The sequence below is a fragment of the Hyla sarda genome, chromosome 7, assembly GCF_029499605.1.
Source record: "Hyla sarda isolate aHylSar1 chromosome 7, aHylSar1.hap1, whole genome shotgun sequence".
In the NCBI taxonomy this organism is placed as follows: domain Eukaryota; kingdom Metazoa; phylum Chordata; class Amphibia; order Anura; family Hylidae; genus Hyla; species Hyla sarda.
In genome coordinates, this window is record NC_079195.1 from 222,266,437 (window position 1) to 222,280,980 (window position 14,544).

The following is a 14,544-nucleotide window of genomic DNA, read 5'->3' on the forward strand; positions in this document are numbered from 1 at the left end:
TCAATGAGGATGAGGCCGGTAGAAGCGCACCTGTGTGCGTGAAACCGCCGGCAGTCGCCTCTGAGCGCCCCACACTATCTTTGCTTGACATGCCGGACTGACCAGCCCAAGATGGGAGCTGTTTGATCAGAATTTTGACTGTGTTTTTCTTTTGTCCTATACTTGTATTGACTGGGTCTCCTATTGTCCTAGCACCGCCGTCAGCTGATTCGATCTGGTTTTGTGCCCTAGTGTTATACCGTCCATCTCGTGGAGCTGAATTTGCACAGGCACCGGTGCCACTACATTTGCTTCTCTTTTTGTGGAGATTCATCAATAGCGACAGTCGCTAAATATGAAAAAAAAAAGTCGCAACTCCGTTTTTTCATTGCATCGGTATTCCAGCTCCTGAGCTGCCTTACAGAAACTTCATACAACCGCAAAAAATCTATTGTGAACTTACACTGCATAGTTTAATGCTATGCCTCATGCTTATGTGTATTTTTTAGGCTGTGTTCACACGGCCGTTGTCTTCTGTCAACCTTCTACAGACTCCTGCAGCCGAGACTACTACTACTCCCATCATGGAACAGAGTCTGTTCCATGTTAGGGTAGTAGTACAGAGGCTCAGGGACTAATTGCACAGGGTCTCACTTCTGAGACCCCATGCAATCAGAAGTTAGTAACCAAGGGAGCGGGCGGCATGCTCCGCTCCCCTGCAATGTGTATACTATGTTTTACTTCCATTTTAAATTCCCAGCTGGGAGCCCTGAATGGCTGGAGCCGAGCATCCATTCAGGGCTCCCAGCGGGGTTTTTAAAGTCACTCACTAAAGAACCTTCCCCCCGCAGCGCTATAGTTACAGTGGGGGAAAAAAGTATTTAGTCACTAATTGTGCAAGTTCTCCCACTTAAAAAGATGAGAGGCTGTAATTTTCATCATAGGTTATAACCTCAACTATGAGAGACAGAATGAGAAAAAAAGTCCATAAAATCCCATTGTCTGATTTTTAAAGAATTTATTTGCAAATTATGGTGGAAAATAATAATTTGGTCAGTAACTAAAGTTCATCTCAATACTTTGTTATTGTCACGATTCGGCTGGCTGGAGGTGGATCCTCTGTGCCAGAGAGGGATTGGCGTGGACCGTGTTGGTGGACCGGTTCTAAGTTGCTACTGCTATTCACCAGAGCCCGGCGCAAAGCGGGATGGTCTTGCAGCGGCGGTAGCAACCAGGTCGTATCCACCAGCAACGGCTCAACCTCTCTGACTGCTAAAGATAGGCGCGGTACAAGGGAGTAGACAAGAGCAAGGTCGGACGTAGCAGAAGGTCAGGGCAGGCAGCAAGGATCGTAGTCAGGGGCAACGGCAGGAGGTCTGGAACACAGGCTAGGAACACACAAGGAAACGCTTTCACTGGCACAATGGCAACAAGATCCGGCAAGGGAGTGCAGGGGAAGTGATGTATAAATAGGGAGTGCACAGGTGAACACACTAATTAAGCCTGCTGCGCCAATCAGTGGCGCAGTGGCCCTTTAAATTGCAGAGACCCGGCGCGCGCGCCCTAAGGAGCGGGGCCGCGCGCGCCGGGACAAGACCGACGGGGAGCGAGTCAGGTACGGGAGCCGGGATGCGCATCGCGAGCGGGCGCCTCCCGCATCGCGAATCGCATCCCGGCTGAGAGAGACATTGCAGCGCACCCGGTCAGCAGGTCTGACCGGGGCGCTGCAAATGCGAGGAAGTTGCGAGCGCTCCGGGGAGGAGCGGGGACCCGGAGCGCTCGGCGTAACAGTACCCCCCCCCTTGGGTCTCCCCCTCTTCTTGGAGCCTGAGAACCTGAGAATAAGACTTTTGTCTAGGATGTTGTCCTCAGGTTCCCAGGATCTCTCTTCTGGACCACAGCCTTCCCAATCCACCCAAAAAATTTTTTTTCCTCTGACCGTCTTGGAGGCCAGAATCTCCTTCACGGAGAAGACGTCAGAAGAACCGGATACAGGAGTGGGAGAAACAAGTTTGGGAGAGAAGCGGTTAATGATGAGTGATTTAAGGAGAGAGACATGGAAGGCATTGGGAATACGAAGAGAAGGAGGAAGGAGGAGTTTGTAAGAGACAGGGTTGATCTGGCACAAGACTTTGAAAGGACCAAGATAGCGTGGTCCCAGTTTGTAACTGGGGACACGAAAGCGGACATATTTAGCAGAGAACCATACCTTGTCTCCGGGAGCAAAAATGGGGGGAGTTCTTCTTTTCTTATCGGCAAATCTTTTCATCCGGGATGAAGCCTGTAAAAGAGAATTTTGGGTCTCTTTCCATATGGTGGAGAGATCACGAGTCACTTCATCCACAGCGGGCAAACCAGAGGGCAAGGGAGTAGGGAGGGGGGGAAGAGGGTGACGGCCGTACACCACGAAAAATGGGGACTTACCAGAAGATTCGGAGACTCTGAAGTTGAATGAGAATTCGGCCCATGGTAGAAGATCTGCCCAGTCATCCTGGCGGGAGGAAACAAAATGCCGTAAATAGTCACCCAGGACCTGATTAATTCTTTCTACTTGCTCATTGGATTGGGGATGATAAGAAGAAGAGAAGTTTAATTTGATCTTGAGCTGTTTACAGAGGGCCCTCCAGAATTTAGACATGAATTGGACGCCTCTATCCGAGACGATATGCGTGGGCAATCCATGAAGGCGAAAAATGTGTACAAAAAATTGCTTTGCCAACTGAGGCGCTGAAGGAAGACCAGGAAGAGGAATAAAATGTGCCATCTTGGAAAATCGATCAACGACCACCCAAACAGTGTTGCCACGGGATGAGGGCAAGTCTGTAATAAAGTCCATACCAATCTGTGACCAAGGCTGTTCGGGAACGGGCAGAGGATGAAGGAGGCCAGCAGGCTTCTGGCGAGGAGTCTTATCCCGGGCACAGACAGTACAGGCCCGCACAAAATCAACAACATCCGTCTCCAGAGTCGGCCACCAATAAAAACGAGAGATGAGTTGCAAGGATATTTTGATGCCCGCATGGCCTGCGAGATGGGAGGAGTGTCCCCATTTGAGAATCCCGAGACGCTGGCGTGGAGAAACAAAGGTCTTCCCTGGAGGAGTTTGCCTGATGGAGGCTTCAGAAGTGGAGATCAGACAGTCCGGAGGAATGATGTGTTGCGGAGAGACCTCTACTTCAGAGGCATCAGAAGAACGAGAGAGGGCATCGGCCCTAATGTTCTTGTCAGCAGGGCGAAAATGAATTTCAAAGTTAAAACGGGCAAAGAACAACGACCACCTGGCCTGGCGAGGGTTCAGTCGTTGGGCAGACTGGAGATAGGAGAGATTCTTGTGATCAGTGTATATGATAACTGGAAATTTTGATCCCTCCTGCAGATGCCTCCATTCCTCAAGCGCCAATTTAATGGCCAGTAGTTCTCGATCCCCGATGGAGTAATTTCTCTCCGCTGGAGAGAAGGTCCTAGAAAAAAAACCCACAAGTAACAGCATGCCCGGAAGAATTTTTTTGTAGAAGGACAGCTCCAGCTCCCACTGAGGAGGCATCTACCTCCAATAGGAAGGGTTTAGATGGGTCAGGTCTGGAGAGCACGGGAGCAGAAGAAAAGGCAGACTTGAGATGTTTAAATGCGTCTTCCGCTTGTGGAGACCAGGACTTGGGATTGGCATTTTTTTGGGTTAAAGCCACGATAGGAGCCACAATAGTGGAAAAGTGTGGAATAAATTGTCTGTAATAATTGGCAAACCCCAAAAAACTTTGGATAGCACGGAGTCCGGAGGGGCGTGGCCAATCTAAGACGGCAGAGAGTTTATCTGGGTCCATTTGTAGTCCCTGGCCAGAGACCAAGTATCCTAGGAAAGGAAGAGATTGACATTCAAAGAGACATTTCTCCATCTTGGCATAAAGTTGATTGTCCCGAAGTCTCTGAAGAACCGTGCGGACATGCTGGCGGTGTTCTTCTAAGTTGGCAGAAAAAATCAGAATATCGTCCAGATAAACCACAACACAGGAATATAAGAGATCACGAAAAATTTCATTAACAAAGTCTTGGAAGACTGCAGGGGCGTTGCACAGGCCAAAGGGCATGACCAGATACTCAGTGTCCACCTCTGGTGTTAAATGCAGTCTTCCATTCGTCCCCCTCCCTGATGCGGATGAGATTATAAGCCCCCCTTAAGTCCAGTTTGGTAAAGATGTGGGCACCTTGTAGGCGATCAAAGAGTTCCGAGATAAGAGGTAAGGGGTAGCGTTTTTTTACCGTGATTTTATTAAGTCCGCGGTAGTCAATGCAAGGGCGTAGGGAGCCATCATTTTTGGACACAAAAAAAAATCCAGCTCCGGCAGGAGAGGAGGATTTGCGGATAAAGCCCTTTTTTAAATTTTCCTGGATGTACTCTGACATGGCAAGAGTCTCTGGAGCAGACAGAGGATAGATTCTGCCCCGGGGTGGAGTAGTACCCGGGAGGAGGTCAATAGGACAGTCATAAGGCCTGTGAGGGGGTAAAGTCTCAGCTTGCTTCTTGCAAAAGACGTCAGCATAGTCCATATAAGCCTTAGGAAGACCGGATACAGGGGGAACCACAGGGTCACGGCAGGGAGTACTGGGAACCGGTTTAAGACAGTCCTTGAGACAAGAAGTACCCCAGTTCTTGATTTCTCCTGTGGACCAATCAAGGGTTGGGGAATGGTGTTGAAGCCACGGTAATCCAAGAAGAATTTCAGAAGTGCAGTTGGAGAGGACCAAAAATTCAATTTTTTCGTGATGAAGTCCGATGCACATTAGGAGAGGTTCCGTGCGGTAACGCACGGTACAGTCCAATCTTTCATTGTTAACAGAATTGATGTAGAGGGGTCTGGCGAGACTGGTCACCGGGATGTTGAACCTGTTGATGAGAGAGGCCAAAATAAAATTTCCTGCAGATCCGGAATCCAGGAAGGCCATAGTAGAGAAGGAGAAGGTAGAGGAAGATATCCGCACAGGCACAGTAAGGCGTGGAGAAGCAGAGTTGACATCAAAAACTGTCTCACCTTTGTGCGGAATCAGCGGACGTCTTTCCAGGCGGGGAGGACGGATAGGACAATCCTTCAAGAAGTGTTCGGTACTGGCACAGTACAGGCACAGATTCTCCATGCGGCGTCGTGTCCTCTCTTGGGGTGTCAAGCGAGACCGGTCAACTTGCATAGCCTCCACGGCGGGAGGAACAGGAACGGATTGCAGAGGACCAGAGGAGAGAGGAGCCGGGGAGAGAAACCGCCTCGTGCGAACAAAGTCCATATCCTGGCGGAGCTCCAGACGCCTTTCGGAAAAGCGCATGTCAATGCGGGTGGCCAGATGAATAAGTTCATGCAGGTTAGCAGGAATTTCTCGTGCGGCCAGCACATCTTTAATGTTGCTGGATAGGCCTTTTTTAAAGGTCGCGCAGAGGGCCTCATTATTCCAGGATAATTCGGAGGCAAGAGTACGGAATTGGATGGCGTACTCGCCAACAGAAGAATTACCCTGGACCAGGTTCAGCAGGGCAGTCTCAGCAGAAGAGGCTCGGGCAGGTTCCTCAAAGACACTTCGAATCTCCGTGAAGAAGGAGTGTACAGAGGCAGTGACAGGGTCATTGCGGTCCCAGAGCGGTGTGGCCCATGACAGAGCTTTCCCAGACAGAAGGCTGACTACGAAAGCCACCTTAGACCTTTCAGTAGGAAACTGGTCCGACATCATCTCCAAGTGCAGGGAACATTGTGAAAGAAAGCCACGGCAAAACTTAGAGTCCCCATCAAATTTATCCGGCAAGGATAATCGTAGGCCGGAAGCGGCCACTTGCTGCGGAGGAGGTGCAGGAGCTGGCGAAGGAGATTGTTGCTGGAGTTGTGGTAATAGCTGCTGTAGCATCACGGTCAGTTGAGACAGCTGGTGGCCTTGTTGCGCTATCTGTTGCGACTGCTGGGCGACCACCGTGGTGAGGTCGGCGACAACTGGCAGTGGGACTTCAGCGGGATCCATGGCCGGATCTACTGTCACGATTCGGCTGGCTGGAGGTGGATCCTCTGTGCCAGAGAGGGATTGGCGTGGACCGTGCTAGTGGACCGGTTCTAAGTTGCTACTGGTATTCACCAGAGCCCGCCGCAAAGCGAGATGGTCTTGCAGCGGCGGTAGCAACCAGATCGTATCCACCAGCAACGGCTCAACCTCTCTGACTGCTGAAGATAGGCGCGGTACAAGGGAGTAGACAAGAGCAAGGTCAGACGTAGCAGAAGGTCAGGGCAGGCAGCAAGGATCGTAGTCAGGGGCAACGGCAGGAGGTCTGGAACACAGGCTAGGAACACACAAGGAAACGCTTTCACTGGCACAATGGCAACAAGATCCGGCAAGGGAGTGCAGGGGAAGTGATGTATAAATAGGGAGTGCACAGGTGAACACACTAATTAAGCCTGCTGCGCCAATCAGTGGCGCAGTGGCCCTTTAAATTGCAGAGACCCGGCGCGCGCGCGCCCTAAGGAGCGGGGCCGCACGCGCCGGGACAAGACCGACGGGGAGCGAGTCAGGTACGGGAGCCGGGATGCGCATCGCGAGCGGGCGCCTCCCGCATCGCGATTCGCATCCCGGCTGAGAGAGACATTGCAGCGCACCCGGTCAGCAGGTCTGACCGGGGCGCTGCAAATGCGAGGAAGTTGCGAGCGCTCCGGGGAGGAGCGGGGACCCGGAGCGCTCGGCGTAACAGTTATATCCCCATTGTTGGCAATGAAAGGTATTTTGGCCCATTCCTCCATGCAGATCTCCTCTAGAGCAGTGATGTTTTGGGGCTGTCGCTGGGCAACATGTATTTTCAACTCCCTCCAAAGGTTTTCTATGGGGTTAAAGGGGTACTCCGGTGCTTAGACATCTTATCACCTATCCAAAGGATAGGGGATAAGATGCCTGATCGCGGGAGTCCCACAGCTGGGGACCCCCGGGATCTTGCACTCGGCACCCCGTTTGTAATCAGTCCCTGGAGCGTGTTCGCTCCGGGTCTGATTACGGACGACCACAAGGCCAGCGGCGTGTGACGTCATGCCGCCGGCGGCTTGTGACGTCACGCTCCGCCCCTCAATGCAAGCCCATGGGAGGGGGCATGACAGCTATCACACCCCCTCCCGTAGGCTCGCATTGAGGGGCGGAGCGTGATGTCACACGCCGCCGGCCTTGTGGTCGTCTGTAATCAGACCCGGAGCGAACACGCTCCGGGGCCTGATTACAAACGGGGTGGCGCTTGCAAGATCCCCGGGGTCCCCAGCGGCAGGACTCCCGCGATCAGGCATCTTATCCCCTATCCTTTGAATAGGGGATAAGATGTCTAAGCACTGAAGAACCCCTTTAAGATCTGGAAGCGAGGCCACTCCAAGACCCTGAAATGCTTCTTACGAAGCCACTCCTTCACTGCCCGGGCAGTGTGTTTGGGATCAATGTCATGCTGAAAGACCCAGCCATGTTTTATCTTAAATGCCCTTGCTGATGGAAGGAGGTTTTCATTCAAAATCTCATGCTACATGGCTCCATTAATTCTTTCCTTCACAAGGATCAGTCATTCTAGTCCCTTAGCAGAAAAACAGCCCCAAAGCATGATGCTTCCCAGTAGGTATGGTGTTCTGTGGATGCAACTCAGCATTCTATCTCCTCCAAACAGGACGAGTTGAGTTTTTACCAAAAAGTTCTACTTTGGTTTCATCTGACCATATGACATTCTCCCAATCCTCTTCTGAATCATCCAAATGCTTTCTAGCAAACTTCAGACGGGCCCAGACATGTACTGGCTTAAGCAGGGGGACACGTCTGGCACTGCATGATTTGAGTCCCTGGTGGTGTAGTGTGTTACTGATGGTAGCTTTTGTTACTTTGCAGCTCTCTGCAGGTCATTCACTTGGTCCCCCGTGTGGTTCTGGGATTTTTGCTCACCGTGTTTGTGATCATTTTGACACCACGGGGTGAGATCTTGCGTGGAGCCCCAGATAAGTTTATCAATGGTCTTGTATGTCTTCCATTTTCTAATAATTGCTCCCACAGTCGATTTCTTCACACCAAGCTGCTTACCTATTGCAGATTCAGTCTTCCCAGCCTGGTGCAGGTCTACAATTTTGTTTCTGGTGTCCTTCGACAACTCTTTGGTCTTAGCCATAGTGGAGTTTGGAGTGTGACTGTTTGAGGCTGTGGACAGGTGTCTTTTATACTGATAACAAGTTCAAACAGGAGCCATTAATACAGGTAACGAGTGGACGACAGAGGAGACTCTTAAAGAAGAAGTTACAGGTCTGTGAGAGCCAAAAATCTTACTTGTTTGTAGGTGAAAAAATACTTATTTTCCACCATAATTTGCAAATAAATACTTCAAAATCAGACAATGTGATTTTATGGATTTTTTTTTCTCTTTCTGTCACTCATAGTTGAGGTATACCTATGATGAATATTAAAGGCCTCCGCAGTGCTATAGATAAACTGCCCCCTGCAGCGCTATATATATATAATGCCCCCCGTAGCACTATGTATATAGCAGCGCTATACCTTTTGTTTTCCACAGCGCTTCTATGTATCTATAGCCCCTGCAGCGATATGTGTCATAATGATGGCCGGGGAAGTGCAGCGCAATGTAGCCCCCGTCGGCCCGATCCCCTGCTAGTAGAATCATTGTGACACATAGCACTGAGGGGGCTATATATATATATATATATTTATATGAAAGCGCTGCGGGGGCCAAACATATTTTTCTATATGTGGCCCCCCTGCAGTGCTTCTAAATACATATAGCTTCCACAGTGCTGTGTATCATAATGATTCTATTAGCAGGGGATCGGGCCGGCTGGGGCTGCATTGTGCAGCACTTCCCGGACCGGTCCGATCCCCTGCTAATAGAAAAATCAGAAGAAAGACCACCATCAAACACAGGTATAGAAACTATATTAGGAACTATACTAACTTTATGGCCCCTGTAGCACAGTCAAATAAAAAAATCCTGGAATACCCCTTTAAAATACCAGCACAAAGTACAGTACATCCCTTGATCGATTTTCTATCAATGCAGCAGACAACAACCTAACACTGGATGTGCCAAAGCAAGCAATGACATAAAGGACCTACTAGGGTACCGTATTTTTCGCCGTATAAGATGCACTTTTTCTTCCCCAAAACTGGGGGGAAAAAGTCGGTGCATCTTATACGGCGAATACACCCCTATCGCTGAATAGCCGGGTTAGTGCTTACAGGACACCGGGGGGGGGGGGGGACCTTACCTGCCTCCTCGGTGTCTTCTCCGTTCAGGGATCCCCTGTATGCCGGCGCTCTCCTTCCTCGTCATCACGTCGTCGCGTACGTGCGTAACGACGTGATGGCGACGGAGAGCGAGGATACCCGGCCGGCAGCAGAGACGTTCCGGAGCGACGGGGACACGGCGACAGCGATGGAGCGACATCCAGGGCAGCGGTGACGGGTCCGGAGCAGCGGGGACACGTGAGTATTACCTCCTATGCAGTGGTCTTCAATCTGCGGACCTCCAGATGTTGCAAAACTACAACTCCCAGCATGCCCGGACAGCCGTTGGCTGTCCGGGCATGCTGGGAGTTGTAGTTTTGCAACATCTGGAGGTCTGCAGGTTGAAGACCACTATTGGGTTCAAAATCTTTATCTTTTTAGATTTTGCCCCTAAAAATTGGGTGCGTCTTATACGCCGGTGCGTACTATAGGACGAAAAATACGGTATATTATGGCACTACTGGGAGCCACATGCTATAAAGCAGTGGTCTCCAACCTGCGGACCTCCAGATGTTGCAAAACTACAACTCCCAGCATGCCCGGACAGCCGTTGGCTGTCCAGGCATGCTGGGAGTTGTAGTTTTGCAACATCTGGAGGTCCGCAGGTTGGAGACCACTGCTATAGAGTTTAGTGATCAGACAGTATTATTACACTGACAGGATATGTATGTAACATGACTTATCAGACCATTGCAAAGTCAACTGTGCGGGAGAAACTTTGGACACAAAGGTTTCATAAACGCGGTATTCACCATCGCCATGTGGCGCCTGATTCTTTGCATTCCTTTTCAGCAGGTTGATATTTGCATGCATAGTTATAAAATGGAAATTAGCCCGCAGCCGGTCAGTGAAATGAATCCCACATGCTCCTTTTATAAATCATCCAGCACATTCTAGTAAGTAACCGAAAACTTCTGCACAGTTAAGGAAACCTTCTGTTTCCCAGCAAAATGACCCTTTTGTTTTTGGGAAAAAGAATTGGACTCATTTTACCGGATTCGGTATCTTGTAATACATGAAACGATCAGTTTAACAGATTGAAATAATAAAAACTTAAATTTAATTGATTAACGTTTGGGTCAAAATGGTATCTTGTACATACCAAGGATGGAAAACAAGAATTTTAAACTTGATGCTAAGAAAAGTTGAAGGAGAACATAAGGCTGAGATGAGTGCGATAAGGCGGATTAGCGGTGTGGTGTGAGTTTCCAAGTTCAGAAAAGAATAGCGGCAGCCAAGGGTCACTATAAAATGTGGTGAAGTTGCAAAAAAAGGTAGAATTTTGAAGTGCAGTAACACATTAGACTAGGGATTAGAGATGAGCGAACTTCCAGTAATTCGATTCGTCACAAACTCCTCGGCTCAGCGGTTGCTGACTTTATCCTGCATAAATGAGTTCAGCTTTCAGGTGCTCCAGTGGCTGGAAAAGGTGGATACAGTCCTAGGAGAGAGTCTCCAGCCCACCGGAGTACCTGAAAGCTGCACACATTTATGCAGGCTAAAGTCAGCAACCGCCGAGCCGAGAAGTTTGTGACAAATCGAATTACTGTAAGTTTGCTCATCTCTACTAGTGATAATTAAAGGGTTACTGCAGTGTAAGAAAATGTATTCCCTTTCTAAAGAATGGGGGATAAGTGACTGATCGGGGGGGGAGGTCCGTCCGCGCTGGGACCCCCATGATCTCATGCACTGCACACTGGCTCTCCTCGCGCATGGAGAGTCGGCACGTGCTCTCCATTCATCTCTATGGGAGATCTGGATATACATAAGTACAGCGCTGGATTGCAGTGCAGTAGATCGAGGGGGTCCCAGCTGTCAGACCCCCCGCGATCAGACACACCCTATCCTTTGGATAGGGTATACATTTTTCTACACTGCAGTACTCCCTTAACTCCTTTACCCAAAACCGAATGTGCAGGGATGGTGTTATGGGCCTCGTGGCAGGTTGTACCCCTTGTAGTGCTTATAACAACTTTTCTATGATTACATCTTATACAGAGGGGCCCATAGGCTTTCTGGTGACATTAAAAACAAGACAGCGTTTTGTACAACAATACAGATACACACGTTTTATACGGTTGCTCTCCAATGCTGTGGATCGTACTTTCCACCACAGGCCTCCTGTAAGCATTGTGTGCATCCAGGGTTAGGTGTATTGTTTGAGTGTGGCTCCAGGACAGCCTTAAAGTAGCACTCCAGGGGGATCCCTCATAAGGTAGAAAGCCCCAGTAGGTAGGTAATGCCCCCGGCCCCCGTAATGATCCCAGGTAGGTTATGCCCCTGTCGGTAGATAGTAGTTAATGCCCCCGGTAATACCCCCAAGTAAGTAATACCCGCAGTAGGTAGTACGCATTACCTCCAGTAGATGGAAGGTAATAATACCCTCAGTAGGTAGTAGGTAATGCTCCCAGAAGAAAGCTGGTAATGCCCCCAGTAGATATTGGTAATGCCTCTAATAGGTCTTCTAAAAAATGCCACTCACCTTCCTGGTGCTCCTGTGCCAGGCTCTCTGAATTCTCTGAAGTGGCGCAGGACTTTTATCTGGCAGCGTACGCACCTGTATGTACATTACGTGCACAACTTGCATAATGCAAGTACAGTAGCAGTAGATCGCAGTCGTCATCTGCCTCTGTGCAGGCACTGATGCAAGGGGGCGCAGCTGGCCACCGGCGGGCAGCAAGATACAATAACTATCATTGAGAAAGGGATAATGCTGGTTTATATACTGTATGTGGTGTCCCAGCACCAAAGGCTGTCCTGTGGCTTTGGACTTCCTCAGGCAGACCTTCATTACAGGTGTTGAGCCCACTAAAGGACTCGTTATCACTGTTATTATGAAGCTACTGTAACGCCGAGCGCTTCGGGTCCCGCTGCTTCCCCGGAGCGCTCGCGGCATCCTCCCTCTAACAGCGCTCTGGTCATTGCTCCTGACCGAGAGCGCTGTCCCCCTGTCAGCGGCAGGGATGCGATCCGCGTGGCGGGACGTCCCCGCTCAAGGATCGCATCCCAAGTCACTCACCGTCCTCCCGCTGCTGCTTCCTCCCAGCGCGAGCGGCCCCGCTTCTTAGGGCGCGCGTGCCAACTTGTTGAGATTTAAAGGGCCAGTGCACCATTAATTGGTGCCTGGCCCAATCAGTCCTAAACATATAAAAACCCACTTCCCCTTCCTGTCCTTGCCGGATCTTGTTGCCCTAGTGCCCTGAGAAAGCGTTTTGTGTATCCCTAGCCTGTGTATCCAGACCTTTTGCCGTTGCCCCTGACTACGAACCTTGCCCCCTGCCTTGACCTCTTGCTACATCCGACCATGCCTTTGCCTTGTCCTTGTGTACCACGCCTATCTCAGCTGTCAGTGAGGTTGAGTCGCTATCAGGGGATACAACCTGGGAGTTACCGCTGCAGCAAGTCCATCCCGCCTTGTGGCGGGCTCTGGTGAAAACCAGTAACTTCTTAGAACCGGTCCCCTGGTACGGCCCACGTCATCGCCTTACTGACACAGAGGATCCACTACCCGTATCCTACCCGCATACCAGTCCGGTTCCTGACAGTAGATCCGGCCATGGATCTCGCTGAAGTGCCACTACAAAGTCATGCTGACCTCACTACCGTGGTTGCCCAGCAGTCTCAGCAGATCGCCCATCAAGGACAACAGCTGTCACAGTTGGCTGCCATGCTCCAGCAGCTTTTGTCTCCACAGTGTCTACCATCTCCTCCGCCAGCTCCAGCATCTCCTCCACTCCAAGCTGCCGCTACTTCCTCTAGAGTCCATTTGTCTCTTCCTGAGAAATTTGATGGGGACTCTAAGATGTGACGGGGATTCCTGTCCCAATGTTCCCTGCACCTTGAGATGATGTCGGACCAGTTCCCCACAGAACGGTCTAAGGTGGCTTTCGTGGTCATTTTACTATCTGGAAAGGCATTGTCTTGGGCCACAATGCTTTGGGACCACAACGATCCTGCCACTGCTTCCATCCAGTCCTTCTTCTCCGAAGTACGCAGTGTCTTCGAGGAGCCAGCCCAGGCCTCCTCTGCCGAGACGGCTCTTCTGAATCTCGTCCAAGGGAGCTCTTCAGTAGGCGAATACGCCATACAGTTCCGCACCCTCGCCTCTGAGCTAGCTTGGAACAATGAGGCCCTCTGCGCGACTTTCAAGAAAGGTTTATCCAGCTACATCAAAGATGTTCTGGCCGCACGAGAAATTCCCGCTACTTTGCCTGAACTTATCCAGTTGGCCACTCGCATAGATATGCGTTTCTCGGAAAGACGCCAGGAGCTCCGGCAAGAAAAGGATCTTGTTTGAACCAGGCGGTTTTCTCGCTTGGCACCTCTCTTCCAGAGTCCTTTGCAACCTACTCCTGTGCCTCCCGCCGAGGAGGCGATGCAAGTGGATCGGTCTCGCCTGACCCAAGAAGAGAGGACTCGCCGCAGAAATGGAAATTTGTGCCTGTACTGCGCTAGTACTGAACATTTCTTTAAGGACTGCCCTATCCAGCCTCCGCATCAGGGAAACGCATGCACCTAGTTAACGTGGGAGAGGCGTTACTAGGTGTGAATTCATCTTCTCCATGCCTGACTATTCCAGTGCAAATTTCTCCATCCGCTAATTCCTCCTTCTCTGTGGTGGCCTTCCTGGACTCAGGTTCTGCAGGAAACTTTATTGAAGCCTCATTTATCAAAAGATTCAACATTCCTGTTACCCGTCTCATCAAACCCTTCTTCATTTCTTCTGTAAACAGAGAAAATCTGGACTGAACTGTGCGTTACCGCACTGAACCTTTGGTCATGTCCATCAAGTGCTCCAGCGCCTTCGTGTAAATTATCTTTATGCCAAATTTGAAAAATACCTTTTTGAACGCAGCTGTCTTCCTTTCCTGGGATACCTGGTCTCTGGACAAGGTCTTCAAATGGATCCTGACAAGCTCTCCGCGGTCTTGGATTGGCCATGCCCCTCTGGACTCCGTGCTATCCAGCGCTTCCTCGGATTCGCCAACTACTATCGTCAGTTTATTCCCCACTTCTCCACCATCGTTGCTCCTATTGTGGCACTGACAAAGAAAAACGCGAATCCGAGGTCCTGGCTTCCCCAAGCGGATGGAGCTTTTACTCGACTTAAGGCCGTCTTCACCTCTGCACCAGTCTTGTCCAGGCCAGATCCTCTGAAGCCTTTCTTCCTTGAGGTTGACGCCTCCTCAGTGGGAGCTGGAGCTGTCCTTCTCCAAAAAAAACGCTAAGGGTAAAAACGTCACTCGCGGTTTTTTCTCCAAAACTTTTTCTCCTCCTGAAAAAAACTATTCTATA

General features: G+C 50.3%; 1 long non-coding RNA gene across 5 annotated transcripts in view; it reads left to right on the forward strand.

Annotated features, from left to right (window-relative positions):
- The window catches only part of LOC130283397 (uncharacterized), a 243,525-nt gene that overhangs the window by 30,079 nt on the left and 198,902 nt on the right, over nucleotides 1-14,544 (forward strand). The gene's annotated exons all lie outside the window — the stretch shown is intronic.